The sequence below is a fragment of the Juglans regia genome, chromosome 1 (assembly GCF_001411555.2).
Source record: "Juglans regia cultivar Chandler chromosome 1, Walnut 2.0, whole genome shotgun sequence".
In the NCBI taxonomy this organism is placed as follows: Eukaryota; Viridiplantae; Streptophyta; class Magnoliopsida; order Fagales; family Juglandaceae; genus Juglans; species Juglans regia.
The window spans coordinates 20,848,467-20,859,892 of NC_049901.1; the positions used below are offsets into that span (position 1 = coordinate 20,848,467).

General features: G+C 40.6%; 1 pseudogene; it reads right to left on the reverse strand.

Moving 5' to 3' along the window:
- Positions 1 to 9,940: 9,940 nt before the first annotated feature.
- Positions 9,941 to 10,619, reverse strand: LOC109018859 (annotated as a pseudogene).
- Positions 10,620 to 11,426: the final 807 nt, after the last annotated feature.

An 11,426-nucleotide genomic window follows, 5' to 3' on the forward strand; every position in this document is an offset into this window, starting at 1 on the left:
TCTCGAGAATGGCGCTGAATTGGTATGGGTTAGGGTTGGAGGAGAGAAGTGAGGTTAGGGTTTGGTGGCTACGGCAACACACCAAGGGTAATGGAATTAGGGTTTGTGTGAGTTTAGGATTTCGGATTAGGGTTGGCGTGATTGGGTGCTTGGATGAGGATGGACAGATTGGAGATGAGTATGGAAAGATTCCTAAATGGTAGTAATCTTTTAAGGAAGGATAGTAATTCAATTTTGGCTATTATGGAAGGCCTTTGGTTGACTTGAGATAATGTAGGAAAGGAAAGATTTAAGGAATTGATGATGAATGTCAATTCCTTAAATCAATGGATTGGATTTGGATGAAGACAAGGATTCCTAAGTTATAGGAATTACCTTATGGGATCTAGGGTATTTCGGCTAGGGTTTTATGGATATGGGAGGGAGGTTAATTATGGTAAGTGGAGATATGGCTATTGGCTTGGACGTGAGATTGGAGTGATGGTGTTTGTTTGGTGGGAAAAATCAAGAAAATGGTATGAACAATGCAAGAACAATGCATGAACAATAAGATGGTCAATAGAAGAATAATGGAAGGTAAGAGAATGATTGAATACTACTCATAAGATTGGATAACTTGAACCATACCTATTCACGAATTACAAGGTGTGATTCTCTCTTAAGGGATTCACGAATGGCACCCGAAAGAGTCCAAGTGCAAAGCACCTTAAATGATCTCAAGAACAATAAGCCGTCCACAAATGGAATTGTGAAAAGATGTAAGTTAAATGACTAAGGGTCCTATTTATAGAGATTACAAAGTGGAAACTCCCAAAAGGTCCCTTGAAAAGTATTAAAATAAAAATAAAAGAAAGTAATAAGATAATGCAAGGGCCATGGTGGCCTGTGGCATGCATTGGCCCATGGGTGGGCTAGTGTGGTTCATGGCCCACAACTTGGTTGGTCTGGCTTATGGCTGGTGGGGCATGGTATGGTGTCATGTATGGTTTGTTGGTGGGCATGGTAGGGTGCCATGCATGGGCTTGCTGGTGGGCACAACATAGTGTCGCAGGCCCATCATGCATGGCTTGTTGCTGGCATGGCAAGGTGCCCTGCGTTGGTGCTACATGGCCCAGGTAGGTGGCCTGGGCGTTGGCTCCACGTAGCCCAGGCAGGTGGCCTAGGCATTGATGCTGCAAGGCATGGGCTAGTGCTATGTGCTGGTGGGCATGCCCCTGGCCTTGCTTGCAGGACACGGGCTGGAGTCGTGTGCTGGATGGCATGCCTGTTGAGAGATGCCACTAACCTTGCTAGGCTATTGCTGTTGTGGCGCCCGCATGGGCTTGCAGCGTAGGGGTGTGCGCAGGGGCATGATCATGGGTGTGTGCATGTTGGGTCGTGCGCGGTCACTAACCTCGCTAGGCATGCGCATGTTGGGCTATGCGTGGCTAGTAGCCTCACTGGGCCCCTCATACGTGTTTCCATGGCATGTAGGCTAGCTGAGAGGCTGCCATGGCATGTCAAGGGCAGTGTTGAGGCATGGATATAGGCCATTTTCCTAGGAGTCCTGATAGGCTGGCATCGTCATGCGGTTGTGAAATTGTTAGGCGTGGGGTCATGCTTACTTGGTTGTGCTCTGTTTTGAGTATTAAAAACATAGTGTTTTGATTTGGTTTATAGAGGATGGAGCAGGCTTGTAGTTTTCCATGAGGGACCGAGGGTGGCTTAGTCATCTATGGGTTGGCAACAGTGATGGTGGCCGTTGGTGAAGGTGTTGCGACTTGGGCTGTGTAACAATTTGGGGTGGCTTCCTGAATGTGCATGGAGGTCGAGTGAAGTAGCTTGACGATGGTGGTCACTATGGTTAGGCATGGCTGGGCTTGGGGTTTACGGTTGGATGTGTGAGTAGAGTTAGAAGTGCAGCAGCTAATAATGCCGAGATGTGGCTTGTGGCTAGAGATGTTGTTGAACTTCACCATTTACGACAATGAGGTCGTGGGGATTGCTTATTTTCGATTGGTTGGAACGGGGCTTGTCGTGTGGGGAGATTTGATGCTTGAAGGAAAAAGCTGATGGTGTGGAGGGGAAACTAAGATGGTTGGTTGCAGACAAAGGGAACAAGAGAGAGAGAGTGGTTATGGAGAGAGAGCAAACCATTGAGAGAAATGAGGCACATGGAGTGAGGGAAAATAAACATGCAAAACTGATTGAGGGGAAGTGGGAAGAGAGGCATCGGCACAGGTTGGGTTGTAACCGGTTCGATTTTGGATAAAATTTGGGACCGAAACGGTATGCACTGGTTTTGCAATTTCAATAATCAATTCAGCACCGGTTATCCCTCTAAACTGGTACTTCCAGTTTTACTGGTTCTGATATGGTTCGATCCGACTTTCCAGTTTTAATATTATTATATATTATATAATATATAAAATAGTATATTATAATATATAATACTATAGTGATAATATATTATAGTATATTATAATATATATTATAATTATATTATAGACTATAGTGATATATTATATTATATACTATACCACTATATTATATATTATAATATATAGTAATATAGTATTAGTATAACTATTAATTAAATAGATTATAGTGATATAAGATTTTAAAATTAAATATTATATTAATTAGTAATTTATCATATAATACAAAACTATTTTATATATAATTATATATTATATATAAAAATTATATACAATATAAAAAATTATAATATATATATATATGAATCGGTCTGGTTCAGTTCTGTCCGATCCAATTTTAGAAAAAGAAAAAGTAAAACTAGACTAATTTTAAGAAAAATAAAACCGATACTAGATCGAACCAAATTTGATACCGGACGAAACCCACTGGTTTGGTCGGTCTGGTACGATTTACCGATTCATCAGATTTTTTTACACCCATAGACCCAAGGAAAGTTTGAGTGGGGGTGACTGAACTCCAAGGACTAAACGGTGCATTTAGCACCTTTTCCCCCACCGTTCATTGCGCCTAGTAGCTAAAGAGCATTCACACTGAGCTCTCCATAACCAATTTTTCCTATAATTTGAGGAAAAATTTAGAAAATGCTCTAAAAAGCTCCTCCCATCGGGATCTCTATCTTAGGGGAAAGATTTAGAGAATAAACAGTAATTTTCCAAAATATGAAAATTCTCTATTCTTCCAATCATCTACACTTTCTTTCATAATTAAATTTGTTATAGTTTTTAATAATAGTTTTAAACATAATTTAAATAGCTATGAAAATATTAAAAAAGATTAATTTTTAAAATATTAAAAATAATTTAAATTTTTATTTAAAATATTTATTAGATAAATAGTTCAAAATATAAGAAAAAATATTGAGTAGTAAAATTTGTAAATAGAAGTGTGAGAAAAAATTAATAAAGAAACAATAGAGAAATATTATTTTAATAGAATAGGAAACGAGATGTAGAAGGTTTTTAAAAGATAGTAAAATTTAGATAAAATTTTTAAAAAATGTATTTTTTAGTTAAATTATAAAAAATTTTATGGAAACCAACGGGATGTTCTAAACAGGAGTTGACTTCAAAGGGCCAGGCCTCATGGGCTGGGTGCTACAGTCCGAGAAGCACCTTGGGGTTGGGCAGTTCAGAACCGCCGACGACGGTGGCTAGCCAGATCCTCCACGAGCTTCCACGCTGTAACTTCGGTTGGACTTTTGGTCCAGCGTTAGGGAGGTCACAAGGACGCACGGTGGGGCTACTGTCCTGCTTGCTCTGTTTCCATTGGCGATGGCGTCTGCGTCAGCTTATTGTTGGTGGTCTGAACGGTGAAAGTTTTGCTGTGTTTTAGTGTATTGGAACAATGGCAAACGTACATGGCTTATTGGCTGTTCCTATGGTGGAGTTAGGGTTGTTTCTTTGGTGGAGAGGGGGGGCTTCGGTGGTTGGCAGCACGTCGTGTCTTAGGGGTGGTGGCAGTGGGAACGGTGCGCAGCGTCGGTTGTTTGTGGGGGAAGAGGCTCACGGTGTGGAGGCCGTTGCTCGGTCTTCGTTTCTCACAGTGCCGCATAGTGGGGCTTCCTCTGGTGGTTATTCCTAGCTTGGCCGTGCGAAAGGTGGTGCTGTACTGCCTTAGTTGGACTTCTGGTTGGCAACATGAAGCGGCTGGAGGGCGGCCTGCTGTACGTGGGGAGTGGCTTGGTAGACCTGGCTGGCCGTGTTTCATAGTGAGGGAGAGGAGGTCTGCGGCTGAGAGGAAATCTTTTGTGAAGGCTGTGTGTGTGGTGCGGCAACCATAGGCTCAAGATTGAAGATGAGTGCTTACGAGCATGAGGGAGGGCTTTATTTACAAGGAAAAATATTTGCATAGCCTACTATTTATCACACACTCAACACACTTAGTGTATTGAGTTAAAAAAAATAAAAAATAAAAATTAAATACATAGTCTGTGGAGAGTGTAGGTTGATGCATAGAATTACTCTATTTACAAACGGGTTGCTCAATTATTTTTTTTCATGGGTCTTGGGTTGGGTCCATTTCATGTGCCAAGTATTCAATAAACTCCAATAGCCTCGGCTCAAGTCCAAAATTCGTCCGATAAATAATTATGCAATTTCAAAAAACGAGTCTTGGAGATAATACCAAAATTAAAATGCGGCCCACTTGATTCATAAATTTTAAATGGGCTTTAACTCGATTTTTAAGCCCAATGAAAAATTCTAAATCCACCATAAGAATTTTGGACCCATGGCCTAATTAAAATTACTTGTTAAATCTTAAATGTGCTTAAGCCTTGGGCCATTCGAACAGTATTGGTCCTTAAGACTTCTTAAAAACATTTAGCCTGTGGGCTTAACCAAAATTATCCCGGAAATCTCACTTGAGGTTTCTCTAGGATATTTGCCCATTAAAAGTAATTTAGGCCCAATATGATTTATTGATTTTTCATCTCTAATGTGTTGGGGTTGGGTTGTTACAATTTGGCAATAATAACGTCACAGATTATAAAAAACACATTGAATTGATTGTAGATGATACATAGATAAGTTTGTTTGAAATGAGGTACGTCTTTGCTTCACAATCTACATAGTCAGTAAACCACGCCATCCCATCCCATCTATGAATAGTAGTCCTTAACAAAATGCAGTGAATACAATATATTAAGAAAGCATAATATTTATTAAGCAGTGGCATCCAGATAGTTGTAACTATCGTTAGAAACCAACAAAACAAGCGATCCACACATTTCAAGACTTTTGACGGCCAGAACCTTCGGGCTATTCCGTATTGCCCCTCTATAAACAAGCCCAAAGCCTCCTTTACCGAGCACTTCCTTGAAATCATCAGCTTCTTTGTTTTCAGGATAACAAGTGTGCAACACCCAGCCTAGCTTGAAGCCCGTGTTTTAATTTCTTTTTTTAGATTAATATGTATGAAAAATACACTTGAAATTTAAAGAGTAAATTAGAATAGGCTACAGAGTATAGATTTTATTGGACTTGATAATTATGATTAAAGATTTTAATGGACCAAGTGGGAATTTGCCCAAAAACTTAATGGGACAAGTTGTATTATTTTAAGAATTTGAGTAGAGGCCCATTAGTGTATTGACAAAATACTCGAACCATAAGAAAAATTACGGATAAGCAAAAGAGATTTTCGAACTATTCTAACCGGCCTAGCCCAGTCCATTGGTTAATTCCATACGTTATCCAAGATGTGGGCTCAAATACTTTGAAATGGGTCCAAAAACTCAAGGTCAAAGACTTTGCATGGCCCGGCCCCTAGCTCACGTCAGCGGTTTGCACTTGGACCGACTGCGTCTTCTGCCGGCTAAGGGGTGGTCCTCGACCACCACGGTTGAACCTCGTGGCCGGACCATGCACCCAGTGCAAGTTTTTTGCATTGGACTCCTCAGCCAGTTCTCGGCTAACTACCGTGAGCTGCTAGCGCCCACCGACGGCACCTTCTGAAGGCAACATGGGGGTCCCCGATCACCACGGACAAAAAACTCATCGCCCAACAACTCGACCAGTACTATCATGGCCCTCCCCGGCCATGCACGCTCCTCGGCCATTACTCATGGGCCATGCACTCTTCGGCAAGCCACTCCTCACCCACTCACGGCGAGGTCTCCCCTTGCCCACGACAATGCACCACGGCCCTTGAGTCCTCACCTACGGGGTAGATCCCTCTATCACGGGCACCTCGCCCTGGCTTCCTTGGTCATTGGCCTCTCGGACAGACCCCTCGACACTAGATTCATCACCTGTGGTGCGCTACTCAGCCATCCAAACTCCTCGCCCAGACTCAGCCATGAAACTGCTCGGTTATGCATCTCTTCAGCCCTGGACTCCCACATCTTAGTCACTCCTCTACCAAGCACGTCGGGTAGAGCTCCTCGGCCATGCATTCTTTTGCTAGTACATATGGTCTCCTCAGCTAAACACACTAAGCTAGCTTCTTGGTGATGCATTCTTTGGCCAGTGCATGTGGTCTCCTCGACCACGGACAGCACGGAAAGAAATATCTCGGCCAACCCATCACAGGCCCCACTGCTTAGCCACATGCATGGAGAACACGTGGCCCACTACCTCACTCAACAGGTAACATCTCGACGAATTAACAGCTAGTGTTTATGCCTGTGCTGTGCATGGTGCATGTGATGGACAACAAGGAACTACCCACTAATTGACTCACCCATAGTACACGACCTGAGAGAAAATGAATGGATCGGAAAGACAAACGACTTCCTCAGCAGTAAGCTGACTAAAACAAAAAAGGGAAGAGGAGCACGGGGAGAAGAAACAACAACCAGTTGTGGGCAATTCAAGTCAAGCAAAAATCGACTTCTTCAACTAAAACTCCCCTATTTTTCTTTCTCAAAATTTATGTGAATTTTATCTATGATAACAAAAGTGATTCCTATAGCACGGAACACTGGCCGCCTAGCCCAACTGGGGCAGCCCTCGGACATCCAAGATTGTGAATTAATTTCTCAGAATTAACATGCACGCGGGCACGTCGGGAATTGCCTAAAGTGGATACCTTCGGGAACGAGTTTATGAGCTCAGCAACTGCCTAAAGTTGATCCAGGGGGTCGACGAGCTACCTGACCATTTTGCGTGGGTGACCATATACAAACTCCCACACTAATAGTAAACTGGGAACGTTAATAGCGGCACGCATTGGAAGGGAAAAATCTCCCCAACACCATTGAAAACAAAAATGTCGAATGAATATACGCTTTTCAACAATGACAGACGAATCCAGTCTTATGAACTGCTCGATCTCCATCGTACCAAAGAGGCGGGTCTAGTCCTTCGGCTACCTAGCTGGCCACCATTTTCATAAGAATTTAACAGAAGGGAAAGGTTAGGGACCGCCCTGACTCCCAAGTGCTTGAGTAGGTGGGCAAGTCACTTGATTGTCGAACCACCCTCGTGCGCATATTACATGGTCGAGTTCATCTCCTGCCACGTCTGAGCTTTGTGCTCACATCTTACGCGGTCGAGTGCAACTCGTGCCTAATTCCACACCCAAAAATCTTTGTCGCTTAACGCAAGTCAAATGGATAACTAGTAATTCGCTCCCGAAGTTGACTTCTCTATGGGATTCAAGGGATCATTTCGACTGCATATTTTATATTTAAAGATTCTCAATGTCTTTTTTAGAACAAATGACCCTTAAGAATCGTGTGCAACTGGAAGGGATAAAATATATACAGCCCAAAGTAAGCCTACTAAGCCTAGCCGAAGGGGAGAGGTCCTATCGCTGGAAGATAAAGGAAGAGAGAGAAGGGGAGACAAGGGAAATGAGGGTGTCGAGATAAGAGGAAAACGAAAGAAAACGGAAAGGAAAGGAAAATGTCAGGCACGCAAGGGAATGCGACCTATCCTTACCACTCCTTAGGGGCACTCTAAAAGATGGAGCCTATAAATGGAAACAATTAGGCTATTTCAAGGGGATTTTTTTGACTTTGACTTCTTTTTCAAATTCGTCAACCTTAGGAGTGGAGCTCCAGCGATGAGATTTCCACCAGAAAAATATAGCTCTAATCTCCATTGTATAGAGAGTATGAAAGATCATGAGTGATTGTAAATAAACATATTATAGTGGATTATCCCCTCCTCAAAAATCCCAGTAGATGTAGGCAATATGCCGAACCACATAAATTTGTGTATACATCTTACTTTTACATTCTCAGTATTTATTTTTCACTCATTGCCATGGACATATGCACAGCCGCACTGGACCATGCTGAGGGCTCCAGACTACACCGATCAAGGCCCAAATCGTCATAGCAGGTTGGGAATGACTCTTTCTTCCCTTCGGGACTATTGTTCGATTTTTGGCATTAAAAAAACTAGTTTTTTCCAAATCTTTTTCCTTTCATTCTTGATGATATGTGAAAAAGTTTTTTTCAATTTTCAACGTAAACATGTTTAAAGAGTAATGATACATGTAAATCTTTTTTTACAACTCTTTATATAACTATGTTTTAAAATGAGGGTATCTATGTAAAGTGATGTTATTTTACAAAAATGCCCCTCATTTAGAACATAGTTATATTAAAAGTTGTAAAAATTATATCTATCATTTTCCATGTGTTAAAACCCCAAAATGATATCTTCTGCACAATAAGTTTTTTTTTTTTTTGGAAAAAAAAAAAGAACCAAAATCATATTACAAAAACCAAAAAAGGCACCCTTAAAAATTCTTCCTTGTAGATATCTTGTCAATGAATCCCACCATTTTCGCAAACAAAAAACTTAAAATACAAGTCAAATTCTTTACTCAAATTTATTGTTTGATCCAAACATGCTCTAAAATGGGAACTGGATGAAGGTAGAAAGGAAACTTTTTTAGTTTGGCATAATGGGAACAAGGACAGGTGTCCTCCGTCTCACACATTTTGGGCTAAATTGGGTGTAAGGGAGAAAAAACCTCCCAATGAGATGTTTTTGGTGGAATTCTCATCTTTCTTTGGCTGGGATACTAATACTAGAGCTGAGAAACAAAGGTTGTTTTGGATGGTCTGAATGAAAAGGTGGGATGCTCCTGTGTGGTACCATAGAAGTGAATAATAGCATTGTAGATTTCTATTGTGAAAAAAGGGGCTGCTGGTGTTACAGAACTGTTGCGGAATCAATTTTAGCTACCTTCGTTGGATAAATAAGGGAAGCCGGCCATTAAATGAAGTATCGTAGTGCGCTTGCGTTATGTAGTAAACAAGACAATCGATGTTGGGCACGGACCACGGTACTGTTTATATTTTGAACATGTAGTTTTTAAATTCCAAATTAACAAGTGTCTTGAGTCATTTCAATAATAATAAAATATTCATTTCAATAATAATAAAAATATGTACTTATCATATGCTCAAAATATAAATAATAATTTTTTAAAAAAATTCCAACCCATTTTAAAGAAAAACTTTGTTCTTTAATTATAAAAGTTGCATGTCAAATATGGTTATTTGTTCGAATCAAAATTTTAATTTGTTCGAATGGATGGGTCGGTTTGAACTAACAAATATTCCATTCGAACAGTGTTTTGAGATGAAATTGATTCATCTAAAAAACAACTCTCGTTTGAGCAGTTTCGACGGGTTCTGCCAAATTTCATCCCAAGAAGTGGTTTTTTGATACAAAAATTGAATTTTGTCTCCAAACACCTTTTGAGACGGACTCTTGTAGTGAGCATGCCTGATTGGCAATTACTTTTTGGTTTTAGAGAGAAATATACAATAGCACACACTTTAGCTAGGAAGGCTTTGAGTTCTATAGAAAAACCAGTTTGGATAGAAGAGATGCCAGAATTTATTGTAAATGATATGGTTAGAGACAGAAATTGTAATTCTTAACTTCTATCAATGAAATATTGAGGTTTTCTTTCAAAAAAAAAAAAAAAAAAAAATTGCCTATCATAAAAACTTGAATGCAACAAAAAGACTTTAAAGGAGCTGTAATTAGTTGGGTTAACTCTGAAACCTTAAAAACTGAAACTCTTTATTTCCTTTGTTTTTATTCATTGCTGCAATCTTAGCCACCATCTCACCAGTACCACCTCCCACATCCACCAACGAGCCATTAATGGAACCGAACCCATCTCTGTATCCCCATAAGATGGGCTCTGCCACGAGCTTGGCCGTGCAAGCCATTGCATCGTTGAACATTTTATTGAATTTAGGGTTGTTGTGCGCAAAGTCTATGACCTCACAACCATGGACCTTGCTGAAAGAAGTGCCACCTTCCTTGACACATTGGCTAAGGGAAAACCATGAAGTCATTAGCCCTGGATGGCTTTGCATCAATATGAATGGAACCAGGCTAAATTCAGAGCCTTGCATGAGCCATCTGAGCTGTCAACCCATAGAGAGTGATCTCCCCAGAGCCTGATGGCTGATGATGAGTGGTGAAGATATCTTTGCGCACTAGCAATCTCATGACGCGTGCGAGGTTGTCGATGTTTAGAGAGGGAGAGTCTATACCAGCAGCTATTTGGGATAGAGTGATTGGGCCACCATGGGAGTGTATGATGTCAACAATGCTGAGCTCCAAGGCACATCTCAGTGCCATGGAGTCCGTAAAGGCAAATATGTGTCCCCAAAGCTTTGCTTGGCCTTGTATCATTGCCTCCAAAGTTGTGAGTTCCATTTTCTCACTCTCTCTTATGGAGTAATACTTGTGAGCTTTCAATTGGAATATAAAGAGAGAGTAGAGCTTGGTAGCTACATGCCCCTACCTACGGGGAGGGTATAAGGATTACACAAGTGATTTGGTGAAAATGCTCTATTATATTTAGCATTACAACTTGTCTTAATATAATACATGACTGGCTATTTAAGGAATATACAACCATAAACAAGAATACAACTATTTGTGGAATATATAGCCAGAAACAGAGTTGTTATACAGAGATATTGACAGAGAGGGAAGTAACGGATGAGCATGATTTACAAGGGAATGGACGACATGGGGTCTGAAAACGTTTATGTTCTCGTGAGAGAAGAACCTCGTGATACAATATAAGGATTATGCAAGTGATTTGGTAAAAATGCTCAATTATATTTTGCATTACAACTTGTCTTAATATAAAACAAGACTATGGCTATTTAAGGAATATACAACAATAAACAAGAATACAGCTATTTAAGAAATATACAGTCATAAACAGAGTTGCTATACAGAGATATTGACAGATAGGGAAATCACGGATGAGCATGATTTATGTGGATTCCCTAATAGTGGGAAGGTCGAACTCTCGGCCAAACCGGTGCATGGATCCTTGGGAGCTATCTTAAACCCCATAAATCCTTCTAATTGATAAAATAGATCAATAGAAATATCATCAAGGACTATCTTCATTTAATCAAGATATATAGTCTATGTCCATGCCTACAAGGTAGAACACCGGCCGCCTAGCCCAACTAAGGCAGCCCTCGGACATCTAAGATTGTGAAT